The sequence below is a fragment of the Lithobates pipiens genome, unplaced genomic scaffold (assembly GCF_037356315.1).
Source record: "Lithobates pipiens isolate NorthernLeopardFrog02 unplaced genomic scaffold, aLitPip1_a1.2 Scaffold_116, whole genome shotgun sequence".
Classification (NCBI taxonomy): Eukaryota; Metazoa; Chordata; class Amphibia; order Anura; family Ranidae; genus Lithobates; species Lithobates pipiens.
The window spans coordinates 202501-217912 of record NW_027507703.1 but is presented as its reverse complement, the minus strand read 5'-3'; the positions used below and the strand labels follow the sequence as shown (position 1 = coordinate 217912).

The 15412-nt window shown below is 44.3% G+C and overlaps 1 protein-coding gene across 1 annotated transcript in view; it reads right to left on the bottom strand.

Annotated features, from left to right (window-relative positions):
- Nucleotides 1–15412, bottom strand: part of LOC143973790 (E3 ubiquitin-protein ligase Rnf220-like) — a 247971-nt gene that overhangs the window by 221193 nt on the left and 11366 nt on the right. The gene's annotated exons all lie outside the window — the stretch shown is intronic.

Below are 15412 nucleotides of genomic sequence, written 5' to 3'. Positions count from 1 at the left end.
TGAGCATGCCAAACAGCACCCCCCCCCCCCACACACACACACACGTAACTTGTAGAAGCATTATGTGTCAGCAAAAGTCCACCCCCCCCCCCCCCCAAAGTAAAAAAATAAATAAATTGTGCACTAATCTGCATGCTTACCCCCTAAGCATACATTTCCCCAGTACAAATCCCCCCCCCCACTGAAATTCCCCCCAGCACAAATCATTGTCGCACCCCCCCCCCCATTCCGCAACACAAATGCCTCTCCCCCTAAAATAAAGTCACCACTCCTAGCACAAATCCTCTACAGCTCACCTTTAGCACAAATCCACCCCCTAAATCTCCCCCCCCCCCCAGCACAAATCCCCCCCAAACGAAAAATCTCTTCCTAGCACAAATACCCCCTCCCCCAAACAAAAATTTCCCCTCCTAGCACAAATACCCCCTCCCCAAACAAAAATGTCCCCTCCTAGCACAAATACCCCCTCCCCCCAAACAAAAATGTCCCCTCCTAGCACAAATACCCCCTCCCCAAACAAAAATGTCCCCTCCTAGCACAATTCTCCTCCCATATCACCTCATCTAGCGAACCCCCGAAATCCTCCCTCCTAATAATAATAATAATAATAATAATAATACTTTTTTTTTATAATGCCCTTTCATCAAAAGATGAAAGTGCTACAGGTTACAAAAACAATACAACGAAAACAAACATGGGACTGATGTGACTGTACTATATATATATATATATATATATATATATATATATATATGTAAAGTGCTGCATAAACTGATGGCGCCCCGGGTGTTGCAATAGGCTGTGCACCCCAAAAAGCGAACACATTTGCATGTGTGTATATATCCTGACGGTATCAGCAGAGCAAGGGGCGGAGTCAGTAGGGAAGAGATTGCTTGCAGCCATTTTTATTTTTTACTTTATTTTATATATATTTTATTTTGGGAGCTTTTAGGGGTCTTTGGTGAAATACTAGGGGTCTAAGCAGGGGCGATCTTTTTTTTTTTTTAAAGTAGGGTATGCCCAGGCACACCTGACACAACCTGTGCGCACGCCTATGGATGGCGCTATACAAGTACCTTAAATAAATGACTAAAAATCCACCGTACCCAAGTGTACCTATGTCATCCAAGCACGGGAGGGGTAAGGGGAAGCCAAGGATGACCTTGTTACTCCCTCCTAGCGAATCGATGGCCTGTATACCGGCCAACCCTGCAAGATGGCCACCCCTGCTCTACGAACCATTGATGCCCATTAAAGAAGAACTCCGCCTGGACCAATAAGCTATTCATACATGGCAATGAGGGGGCATTTTAAGTCTTGAGATATTTTTAGGCCTTCGTTTTTTTTTTTTTTTTTTTTGCCCGATAGTAAACTAATGAGCAGCTCCAGTTACAGATGTAGCGCCCGCGCCGCCCTGTCCACGTGCCCGATGAATCCAGGAAGAGTCGTCTTTTTTTTTTCTGTTTTTGGAATAGCTTTGCTGCCCATTCAGATCCAAACGGAGTTGTTCTTTAAATTGCACAAGCGCTTATGAATTTTTTGGAGACGTTATGGCGCCCGCACGGCGATATGGCGTCCGACCGGCGATATTATATATCTTAATTTACAGCACGTCGCCATTAAAAGAAAAATAAAACTTCCGGATGCGTTCATATGGAGAAGAAAGATTTTCTCTCAGCCGCTCGGCGGCGGCGGCGGCGATCGGAATGGCGCTGCCCTTCCCTGGGCGGCCATAACACGCGGGATGCCCCTAATGAAGATAATAACAATTATAGAGGCAATTACAGGCTCTCTGGAGCTGAAGACGGGCATCGGATTAACCCTTCCCGCGCCGGCGAGCGATGGGCCGCGGAAACCCAGGATGAGGAGCGATTTCCTCCGCATTCATAAAAGGGGCAAATAGATGCGGCGAGGAGGAGATGTTTACGGCGGAGGAGGAGGAAGGGGGTGGGGGGGGGGGTGCTCACATCCATCGCAACATCTGGTTAAGTACTGCTGCGTCCAATGCCAGGCTACCTAATTAGCACAACACTTGTGCCGGGAAATGAGGCTGACGCTCACACCACAAGCGCTGGACGGCAGCTGGAGGATATAAGTGAACGAGGCGGCGGCGGCATCGCTGCGTGTGAGGTACGCCGGGCAGGGTGGGGGGAGGAAACGGCGCTCCAGTCACTGCAAAGAGTCTTTTAAAAAGTTTTGCTGTGCAGCTTGCTGGTCGTAAAAAAAAAAAAAAAAAAAGAGATTCGTGTTTGTTCGCTTTCCTTTCATGTCCGACAAAATAAAACGTTTTTCTTTTTTTTTTTCTTCCCTTTTTTAACTCTTCCAGAGCCGACGAGATTAGCGCAATCATTTTAAATATTTCCCCTTAAAAAAAAAAAATTTAAAAAAGAAGAAATAAGAATGAGGGGCTTTCATCACTGAAATAAAGATGTGGCTGGGGAGGAACTACAAGTCCCAGCATGGGCAGCTGTATAGACTTTAACCTGTATATTAAGTATAACAACCCCTCTGAGGCACTACAAGTCCCAGCATGGGCGGCTGTATAGACTGTAACCTGTATATTAAGTATAACAACCCCTCTGAGGCACTACAAGTCCCAGCATGGGCGGCTGTATAGACTGTAACCTGTATATTAAGTATAACAACCCCTCTGAGGCACTACAAGTCCCAGCATGGGCGGCTGTATAGACTGTAACCTGTATATTAAGTATAACAACCCCTCTGAGGCACTACAAGTCCCAGCATGGGCAGCTGTATAGACTGTAACCTGTATATTAAGTATAACAACCCCTCTGAGGCACTACAAGTCCCAGCATGGGCGGCTGTATAGACTGTAACCTGTATATTAAGTATAACAACCCCTCTGAGGCACTACAAGTCCCAGCATGGGCGGCTGTATAGACTGTAACCTGTATATTAAGTATAACAACCCCTCTGAGGCACTACAAGTCCCAGCATGGGCGGCTGTATAGACTGTAACCTGTATATTAAGTATAACAACCCCTCTGAGGCACTACAAGTCCCAGCATGGGCGGCTGTATAGACTGTAACCTGTATATTAAGTATAACAACCCCTCTGAGGCACTACAAGTCCCAGCATGGGCGGCTGTATAGACTGTAACCTGTATATTAAGTATAACAACCCCTCTGAGGCACTACAAGTCCCAGCATGGGCGGCTGCAGAGCTTCAGCTGTATATACTACAATCTGTGCATCAAGAGTACCAAAATGGCATTATTATAAACCCCGTGAGACTACAAGTCCCAGCATGGGTAGCTATGGAGGATTATTATTATGGAATTCAACTTGTGTAGTAAAAGCGCATTGCTCTAAACCTTAGAGGAACTACAAGTCCCAGCATAGGCAGCTGCATAGCCTGTACCCTGTACATCGAGTCCAGCAGCACCAACGTGGCACTACAAGTCCCAGCATGAACGGCTATATAGACTGTATTCTGTACAAAAATTACAAGAACACCTCTAATGCCGCATACACAGACGAGCGGAATTTTGGTCGGAAAAAAGCTCTGATGGTTTTCCCGACGGAATTCCGACGGGATTCGGCTCAAGCTGTCTTGCCTACACGCGGTCACACCAAATTCCGACCACTAAAAACGCGGTGACGTACAACGCTTACGACGGGACTAGAAAACGGAAATTTAATAGCCAGTAGCCAATCGCTTCCGCCTCGTAGTTGAATCTGAGCAATGCGTGAGTTTTTGTGCGTCGGAATTGCGTACACGCAATCGGAATTTCCGATAGAAAACTTTTTCCGTCGGAAGAATTGAGAGCACGCTCTCAGCCTTTTGCTGGCGGAAATTCAGCCAGCAAAATTCCGATGGAGAGTACACACGGTCGCATTTTTTCAGACGAAAAGCTTTCATCGGTCTTTTGCCGGCCAAATTTCCGACCGTGTGTACGCGGCATAAGGCACTACAAGTCCCAGCATAGGCAGCTGTATAGACTGTAACCCGTACATCAACCCCTGCGAGGCACTACATGTCCCAGCACAGGGAGCTATATAGACTGTAACCTGTGCATCAAGTACAGCAACCCCTCTGAGGCACTACAAGTCCCAGCATGGGCAGCTGCAGAGCTTCAGCTGTATATACTACAATCTGTGCATCGAGTGTACCAAATGGCATTATTATAAACCCTGTGGGGCTACAAGTCCCAGCATGGGTGGCTATGGAGGATTATTATTCTGGAATTCAACTTGTGTAGTAAAAGTGCATTGTTCTAAACCTTAGAGGAACTACAAGTCCCAGCATAGGCAGCTGCATAGACTGTAACCTGTACATCGAGTGCAGCAACACCAACGTGGCACTACAAGTCCCAGCATGTGATGGCTGTAGAGCTTCAGCATTGTAGACTACAACCTCTGGATCAAGTTTACCAAATAGCATTATTCTACCCTCTGAGGGACTACAAGTCTCAGCATGGGTGACTATGGAGATTTATTATTATGTGATTCAACTTGTGCATGACGTGTAACAAAGACATATTGTTCTAAACCCCTGAGGCACTACAAGTCCCAGCATGGGCAGCTGTATAGACTGTAGCCTGTACATCAGGTGCAGCAACCCCTCTGAGGCACTACAAGTCCCAGCATAGGCAGCTATATAGACTGCAGCCTGTACATCAGGTGCAGCAACCACTCTGAGGCACTACAAGTCCCAGCATGTGACGGCTGTAGAGCTTCAGCAGTAGTTATATAAATACTGCATAATAAAATTAATAATAATATACTATAATCTGTGCATCAAGTGTGCTAAATGGGATTATTCTAACCTCTGAGGGACTACAAGTCTCAGCATGGGCGACTACAGAGCTTTATTATTATGTGATTTAACCTGTGCATGACGTGTAACAAAGACGTATTGTTCTAAACCTCTGAGGCACTACAAGTCCCAGCACGGGCAGCTGTAGAGCGCCAGCATTGTGGACTACAACCTCTGCATCAGGTTTATCAAAAGTGCATTGTTCCAACCTCTGAGGCACTACAACTTCCAGCATGGGCAGCTGTAGAGCTTCAGCAGCATAGCCTGTAACCTGTGCATTAAAGGTAGCAGAAGTCCCAGCATGCCTTGCCGGTCAGTGACACCAAATGTCTTGAAGTGGACACACATGGTACAATCTGATTGTACAATCTCACTTTGACCCTCTGTGTGATGTGCGGGATTACCTGGAAATAGATTGCATGGACTGTCCTGATTGGTCCCGGAGCTATTTAGTATCTAGTGAGTGTAATGAAGATTGTACAGGGATTGGAATGTGTGTGGCCGCAGACCAGTTGCATCCCATTTCCTGTTACAAAAATAACGTGCATTGTCCATTTATAGTATGTCTTCTATTGTGGGCCGCGTGCGGCCGGCGCTCTTTCCAGCAATGGATGCCGTTATCGGTGGGCAGGGAGGCGATTGGTGCAAAAATACGAAGAAATGTGACTTTTCCTTTCTCTGGATCTTTATATACACAACAAATCCAACGTTTCCCTTCCCCCGCCCCCTACACCGGACTGACCAATGAGCTCACTTCTTCTACATATTATATTTCAATTGATCGGGGGAAGCAATGTCTGCAATAGGAAATGTGAACGAGGATAACGATATTTTTGGGATGGGGGGGGGGGAGGGAGTATTATGCAAACTCTATCAGTGACAATTCCTAGCTCCGCCCCACTATTACCCCCCCCCACCCCCCCCCGACATGTCACAATGTCCCTTTAAGCAGGAGACCCCCGGGGAGAGCCGCGTCACCGGCGAGTTCTGTGATCTGAGGACCTTCGGCCTCTCAGGAAGGAAGCCGGGTCTTTGGATTCAAGTCCAGGAATGTCGCTCGTTCACCACCGACACACTCCTGGATCTTCATTCCAAGGTGATGACATAACAGCAACGCGCCGCCGCAATGCCATCCCAGCGCCCCCCGCCGATCGCACGCCATAAAGCAGGAAAGTGACGTCACCGCCATCCTCCGTCACTTGTTACAATCTTACAAAGGCGCGTTTCTTCTTTAAATGTATTTTGTGGCCCCCCTCAAAGTCACTCATATGGTCCCATCAAAGCTCCACATGTGGCCCCATCATAGGTCCTCATGTGGCCTTATCAAAGTCCCTCACGTTGTCCCATTAAAAGTCCCTCATATGGTCCCATCAAAGCTCCTCATGTGGCCCCGTCATAGTTTCTAATGCGGCCCATCAATGTCCCTCCTGTAGTCTCATCAAAGTTCCTCATGTGGCCCCATTTTAGTCCCTGATGTGGCCCCATCAAAGCTCCTCATGTGGTCCCATCAAAGCTCCTCATGTGGCCCCATTAAAGTCCCTCATGTGGCCCCAACATAGCTACTTGTGTGACCTCATCAAAGCTCCTTATGTAGCCCCAACAAAGCTCCTCATGTGGCCTGTCAAAGTGCCTCACATTGCCCCATTAAAGTCCCTCATGTTGCCCCATCAAAGCTCCACATGTGGCCCCATTAAAGTTCCTCATGTGGCCCTGTCATAGCTCCTCCTGTTGCCCAATCAAAGCTCCACATGTGACCCCATGAAAGTCCCTCATGTGCCCCCCCCCCCCCCAGCTCCCTCACGTAAAACCGCCATCCTCCTTCACTTGTTATAATCATACAAAGGCGCGTTTCTTCTTTAAATGTATTTTGTGGCCCCCCTCAAAGTCACTCATATGGCCCTGTCATAGCTCCTCACGTGGCCCCATCAAAGCTCTTCCTGTGGTTCCATCAAAGCTTCTCATGTGGCTCCCCCCTCAAAGTCCCTCATGTGGCCCCATCATAACTAATTGTGTGGTCCCATCAAAGCTCCTTATGTGGCCTGTCAAAATCCCTCATGTGGCCCCATCATAGCTACTTGTGTGACATCATCAAAGCTCCTCATGTGGCCCCATCAAAGTCCCTCACATTGCTCCATTAAAGTCCCTCATGTGGTCCCATAAAAGCTCCACACGTGGCCCCATCATAGCTCCTCATGTGGCCCATCAACGTCCCTCTCATTGCCCCATTAAAGTCCCTCATGTGGTCCCATCAAAGCTCCTAATGTGGCTCCGTCATAGTTTCTCATGTGGCCCATCAACATCCCTCCTGTGGTCTCATTAAAGCTCCACATGTGGCCTCATCAAAGTCCTTCACATTGCCCCATTAAAGTCCCTGATGTGGCCCCATCAAAGCTCCTCATGTGGTCCCATCAAAGCTCCTCATGTGGCCCCATTAAAGTCCCTCATGTGGCCCCAACATAGCTACTTGTGTGACCTCATCAAAGCTCCTTATATAGCCCCAACAAAGCTCCTCATGTGGCCTGTCAAAGTCTCTCACGTTGCCCCATCAAAGCTCCTCATGTGGCCCATCAAGGTCCCTCACGTTGCCCCATTAAAGTCCCTCATGTGGTACCATCAAAGCTCCTCATGTGGCCCCATTAAAGTCCCTCATGTTGCCCCATCAAAGCTCCACATGTGGCCCCATTAAAGTTCCTCATGTGGCCCTGTCATAGCTCCTCCTGTTGCCCCATCAAAGCTCCACATGTGGCCCCGTGAAAGTCCCTCATGTGGCCCCCCCTAAGCTCCTTCACGTAAAACTCTGGAAGTTCATTCTGCTTTAGATAAAAAAATTCTATAAAACAAAACTTTTTATCTCCAGAACAACAACCGGAGGAACGCGATCTCTGCGGAGTTCCCCCCGCTATATTCCTGGAGGACCACGCGGCGCTACAGTCCACCAACGTCCCTTTTATACTACTCAGCGTCTTTTTTTTTTTTTTTCATTTGAAATTAGAAAGATACTCTCAGGAAATCAGGAAGTATTTAAAAAAAAAATGATTGTGTAGCAAAGTCGATCGACATTCAATCATTTTATTTTTTTTAAACAAACAAAACTTGGGATGTCCCGGAAATCAGGGAGCGCCAGTAAAGATCTGCTGGACGTATGTTGGGTGTATTATTTTTTTTTTGGGGGGGTCTTAAAATGACTTTACATAAACACAAAGGAAAAGCACCAAAGCCGACCGTATTGGTGGCAAAACACCCGCCCCCCGCCCCTCGCGCCCCCCACCCCCTCAACACTCTGCAACCGCTGATTAGATATTCAGGGCATGAATCTGGCATAGAAAGCACCAGGCCCAGCCAAGCTTGGGCAGATGGGCGCCCAACCGAACCTCTTTTTTTTTTATCCCCGGCTCACGGGTTGCCAGGAATGCCACCCTGTGTCCATGCAGCGGGCAGCCTGGTGGTCAGAAGCTCCGGGGGGGGAGGGGGTGTTGGTGTGGGGGCTGTGCGTGTCCAGGGGGGGGGGCCACAGGAGAACCCCTTTATTTACCAGATGGGTGGAGAAGATCTGAATTCACTCAAACTTTATTTATTTGAAAACTTCAATAATGTGGGGTCTATTCAAAGTGATCGGTGATCAGACCGGATGTACGATATAACAAAGTATCACAGAAGTCTATGAAGAACAGAGCCGGCCAATGGCGGGAGAGGGAAGAGGGGACATCAGTGCCAGGAGCGTGCAGTGTAAGTGCATACATAGGAGAGACCGGAAATGATTATATATTCTATTATTTTATATTATAATATATTCTATTATTTTATTTTCTATACAATTATTTTATACTATATTATTTATATGATGGGTGAAAGAAAAATTACATTTGGATGAATGAATCCAACCAGCTAAATATTCACTGCCAACTTTACATTTTGCAATGTAGGTTTGCTGATCACCCATAGACATACAAGAGCTGAACATTATATTATATTATATTATATTATATTATATTATATATTATATTATATTATATATTTTATATTATACTATTTATTATATTATATTATATATTATATTATACTATTTATTATATTATATTTTATTATATATTATACTATTTAATTTAGTATATTATATTATACTATTTATTATATTATATTATACTATTTATTATATTATATATTATATTATACTATTTATTATATTATATTATATTTTATTATATATTATACTATTTAATTTATTATATTATATTATACTATTCATTATATTATATTATATTATACTATTTATTATATTATATTATATTATACTATTTATTATATTATATATTATATTATACTATTTATTATATTATATTATATTTTATTATATATTATACTATTTAATTTATTATATTATATTATATTATACTATTTATTATATTATATATTATATTATATTATAAGATCAGTAGACACCTAGGTCACTCTAGTAGCCAACAGGTGTTTCCAAGGAGCCAATAACATCTTATCCTTTTTGCAGATAAAAGGTTCAAAACATTCAATCAGCATTTGTCATTTGTCTAGGAGGTTTGGTGACCCGACTTCTGAGATTTGCCCAAACATATCCATGCAATTCGGGTTAAACGGGGACAAGTGGATGGAAATATTAATCTTCAACTATTCAAATGTAAGATGTGCAGTGGAAGTGTACTAGAACAATATATATATATATATATATATATATACAGGCCTTTTTTTCTCAAACAATAGGTGCTGAAACTCAACCATGAACCCCCAAAAACCCCTCCCCCCCCCCACAAACACCCTCCAAATCATATCAAATAGTGGGTGTGGTCAATCAAATTTCATGAACAGTAGGAGGGTCTTAAAGGGGCATTAAATACCAAGATTGCATTACATACAGAGGGCAGAGCTGTCACTTGTAAACACAGAAACTGGACTTCTGTGTTTACAAGTGATTGTGGTGAGCAGACCCCCTCCCCCCACAAGGGTTTGAGCCAGAGGTGGTGGAACTGAGTTTCACCACGTTCCCCCTGAAATGATATATATATATATAAAAAAAAAAATATATATATATATATATATATATATATATGCACACACAGGAGATGAAAAATGGTTATATTATTAGCGCAATAACCAGCTAGGTCACTCTAGTAGCCAGCGGGTACATCCTTGGCCTCAGGTGCCTAATTAGGTATCTGTTATATGATATTATTTGCTCGGTAGCCGGATAGGCCACTCTAGTAGCCAACAGGTGATTTCAAGGAGCCCTAAACATCTCATCCTTTTTGCAGATAACAAGATAACAAGTGCAAAACATTTCATCACCAATTGTCATTTGTCTAGGATCTTTGGTGACCCGACTCCTGAGATTTGCCCAAACACATCCAGGCAATTCGGTTGTACACGATGAGTGTGAGAGCAGAACACACATAGACATGGACTGGGCACCAGTCCTCAGGAAGGATGTCCTGGAAATGGAGCGACTACAAAGAAGGGCAACAAAGCTAATAACGGGTCTGGAGGATATTAGTTATGAGGAAAGGTTGTGAGCTCTGAACTTATTCTCTCTGGAGAAGAGACGCCTGAGAGGGGATATGATTTCATTATATAAATACCGGACTGGTGACCCCACAATATATAAATACCGGACTGGAGACCCCACAATATATAAATACCGGACTGGAGACCCCACAATATACAAATACCGGACTGGTGACCCCACAATATATAAATACCGGACTGGAGACCCCACAATATATAAATACCGGACTGGAGACCCCACAATATATAAATACCGGACTGGTGACCCCACAATATATAAATACCGGACTGGAGACCCCACAATATATAAATACCGGACTGGTGACCCCACAATATATAAATACCGGACTGGAGACCCCACAATATATAAATACCGGACTGGAGACCCCACAATATATAAATACCGGACTGGTGACCCCACAATATATAAATACCGGACTGGAGACCCCACAATATATAAATACCGGACTGGAGACCCCACAATATATAAATACAGGACTGGTGACCCCACAATATATAAATACAGGACTGGTGACCCCACAATATATAAACACCGGACTGGTGACCCCACAATATATAAACACCGGACTGGTGACCCCACAATATATAAATACTGGACTGGTGACCTCACAATATATAAATACCGTACTGGTGACCCCACAATAGGGAGAAAACATTTTCGCGAAAGGGAATTTAATAAAACGCACGTGGCCATTCACTAAAATTAGAAGAAAAGAGGTTTACCCTTAAACTACGTAGAGAGTTCTTTACTGTAAGAGCGACAAGGATGTGGAATTCCCTTCCACAGGCGGTGGTCTCAGTGGGGGGCATCGATAGTTTCAAAAAACTATTAGATAAGCACCTTAATGAACACAACATACATGATATACAATGTAGTACTGACATATAATCACACACTAATGCCCCGTACACACAATCGGAATTTTGGTCGGGAAAAGCTCCGATGGTTTTCCCGGTGGAATTTCCGATGGGATTTCGCTCAAGCTGTCTCACACACACACACAGTCACACCAAATTCCAACCAAGAACGCTGTGACGTTAAACATGTACGACGGGGCTAGAAAAAGGAAGTTCAATAGCCAGCAGCCAATAGCTTCCGCCTCGTGGTTGAATCTGAGCATGGGTGAGTTTTTGCGCGTCGGAATTGCGTTACACACGATCGGAATTTCCGAAAATTGAGAACCCGCTCTCAATCTTTTGATGGCGGAAAATCGGTCAGCAAAATTCCGATGGAGTGTACACACGGTCGCATTTTCCATCGAAAAGCTCTCAACGTTTTTTTGGTGGCCGAAATTTCCGACCGCGTGTACGTGGCAATAGCTTGGACTTGATGGACTTGCGTCTTTTTTTTAACCTCACCTACTATGTAACATGTAATATACAAGAGATGAAAAATTATTACATTTTTGAACTGGATGGACTTGTATCTTTTTTTCAACGTAACTGTAACTAAATGTAACTCTTATATTATATTATATGATATTATATTATATGATAAGCTCAGTAGACACTTAGGCCACCCTGGTAGCCAACAGGTGCTTTCAAGATGCCAGGAGGACCCTGATATTCTTTTTGCAGAGAACGAGAACAGGTTCAGAACATTTAACCACTTGTGGACCGCCTCACGCCGATGTACGTCCATTTTTTGAAGAGGGATATCTCGGTAACGGGAGCAACTGCTGCCACAACCGAGATATCCATCTCTTCAGGCGGCGGTCGGCTGTACGATAACGGTGGTCTCCGCGGCGGATTCGCCGCGAGATCACCGCTATCGGCGGCGGGAGAGGTGCCACCCCCCCTCCCGCCGCCCTCCCGCACCTTCCGCCGCTTACCGGAGCCGTCGGTAGCGGCGGAGGCGATCGGGTCCTTCAGTCTGCTGGGCATAGAGACAAGTGAGGCTAAGATGGCCCCCACTCGTCTCTATACCATAGGAGGGCGGAAGCGACGTCAAAACGTCACTTCCCCCATACCTCTTAAAGGTATATTTTTTTTTTTAAATGTCAGATTTTCTTTTTTTTTTTTTTTTTGTTGCATTTTAGCCCAAATATGAGATCTGAGGACCTTTTGACCCCAGATCTCCATATTTAAGAGGACCTGTCATGCTTTTTTCTATTACAAGGGATGTTTACATTCCTTGTAATAGGAATAAAAGTGATCCATTTTATTAATTTTTTTTTAAAAAGTGTAAAAATAAATAAAATAAATTAAAATAAATAAGAAAAAAAAAAAAAATTTTTAAAAACACCCCGTTACGACGAGCTTGCGCACAGAAGCGAGCGCATACGTGAGTAGCGCCCGCATATGAAAACGGTGGTCAAACCACAAATGTGAGGTATCGCCGCGATCGGTAGAGCGAGAGCAATAATTCTAGCCCTAGACCTCCTCTGTAACGCAAAAAATGCAACCTGTAGAATTTTTTAAATGTCGCTTATGGAGATTTTTGAGGCTAAAAGTTGGACGCCATTCCACGAGCGGGCGCAATTTTGAAGCGTGACATGTTGGGTATCAATTTACTTGGCATACCATTATCTTTCACAGTATATAAAAAAAAAAATTGGGCTAATTTTACTGTTGTCTTATTTTTTTATTCAAAAAAGTGAATTTTTTCCAAAAAAAGTGTGCTTCTAAGACCGCTGCGCAAATACGGTGTGAAAAAAAGTATTTCAATGACCGCCGTTTTATTCTCTAGGGTGTTAGAAAAAAAACAATATAAAATGTTTGGGGGTTCTAAGTAATTTTCTAGCAAAAAAAAACTGTTTTAAACATGGAAACACCAAGTCCGAAAAAGAGGCCTGGTCCTTAAGTGGTTAATCGCCGTTCATAATTTTCTAGGAGCTCCTGAGATTTGCCCAAACACATCCATGCCATTTCATTGAAAAGAAAAAAGGGGAGATTTGGATGGAAACGTTGACTGTCAGTTCTGAACATGTGCGGTGTAAGTGTGCTAGAACACACACAAGAGATGGAAAGTGTTATATATTCCATTCAATTCTATCACATTCGGTATTATTAGCTCCGTACCCAGCCTGCCCACTCTCGGAAGCACACAAAGTGATTTTTTAGGAGTCAGGAACAAATCATTTTACGGAAAACAAGAGCAGACGTTCAAAACATCTCATCGGCATTTGTCAATTTTCTGGGTGCTCCTGAGACTTGTCTCTTAACAAATCTCCCCCCATTCGGTTGTACAAAGAAAAAAAAAAAAACGGGACAACCCCCCAGCCAGCCAACTTTGAATTGCGCAGTATAAGGCCGGCCAATACATTATACAATTTTCCTAGTTTTACGAAGAAAACATAGAATATGAAGTTAAACACGTAAACACTTTTAATGTGTGTGCCGGCCGGCTCTTACACTACAGAGCAAGGAAATTGAATAAGAAAATTGTATAATGTATGGCCAGCCTAAGAGTGCTGAACACACATTTATATACATACAAGAGGTGAATAATGATTATATTATTATAGTATATTTTTTTATTATATTTAATTATTTCGGTAGCCAGATAGCCCACTCTAGTAGCCAACATGTGATTAGAAGGAGCCAGCGACATTTTTTTTGTTTTGTTTTTTACAGATAACAAGAGAACAATTTCCAAACATTTAATCAGCATTTGTCATTTTTTTTAAGGAGCTTTTGGTGACTCGGCTCCTGAGATTTGTCCAAACGCATCCATGCAATTTGGTTGAAAGAAAACGGAAACGCTTGGATGAACGACTGCTGAACGATTGAACACACACAGACATACAAGACATGAACGATTCTTATATTATGTTTTTGAACTCGATGGACTTTCATCCTGTAACTGTTTATATTTTTTTATCATATTATATGATTAGCACGATGGGCGATGGAAAAGGGACACGTGGATCAATGACTCCAACCAGCTAGGCGTTCACTGACGTCTGCATTCTAGGCGTGTGCTGAGCACACATTACATACAAGAGATGAGTAACGATCACGTGATATTATCTTAATCGCTCGGTAGCCAGCTAGACCACCGCGGGAGCCAACCGGTGATGTCAAGGAGCCTTTCTTTTTTTTTTTTTTGCAGAAGTTTTCAATATTTTAAATTGTCATTTGTCAGTTTCTAAGAGCTTTGGGCGACCCCCCCCCCCCCCGCCCCGACCCCCGAGATTTGACCCAAACGCATCTCCGCGCCCTTAAAAAAGCAAGGGATATACAAACGACTGGTGACGTTCGATGATTAGGTCACAGAATGAAAAGACGACGCTCGGCGCACACACGCGCGCCGTGGGAAATCGACGAATAAGGCGTGGCATAGAACAACGCCAGTGTGCCGAGCAAACCCTTTCCCTTTATTGGTTGCACTAAAGTCGGGGGGGTCTCAAACTGACAGCCCCTCCAACTGTTTTGCGGGAAACTACAAGTCCCATCATGCCCCTGCCTATGGCAGCCATGCTTGTCAGGCTTGCAATGCCTCATGGGAATTGTAGTTGTGCAACAGCTGGAGGGGGGCCGCCAGTTTGAGACCCCCTGGTTGGACTTGTGTCTTTTTTTTTTTTTTTTTTTTCAAGTAGCCTATGTAACCGTTTGTCACCTTTCATCGGGGCAATCGAAAAGGCTATAAAAGTGGCTTTTCTTATTGGTCCCTTTTAAGTTATTGCTGTTAGCACGTCGCTTATTTGCTTTTATTAAACAAGTCCAGATGTGTGGCGTCTATTATGTGCGGGATACTACCTGCCCCGTAAGGAGGCTCGCCACCAAGTGGTAGAGGGGGCTTCCGCAGTCCGGCATGTTAAACCCCCGGCTAAGTGCGGCTAAGACGGTGGCGGCCTAACACATTGCCTCCCCTCCCTATCCTCCTCCGCCCCCCCCCCCCCCCAGCCAGCACGCCGTCCGAGATTTACAAGGCGGAGAACCTTTATGGCCGCTGAGATTGGGAAAGGTACACGGGGGGGGGGGGGCTTAACGTGAGGCCTTTTTTTTTTCTAGCCGGGGAAAGTTAACTCGGTGTTTAATTCGAGTTGACAGCGCAGGAGAGTGCCTTTTTCCGCGGCACAGGAAAGCGGCAGGACATCTCAATTACCCTCTGTGGCATCGTAACGAGAAGAACGC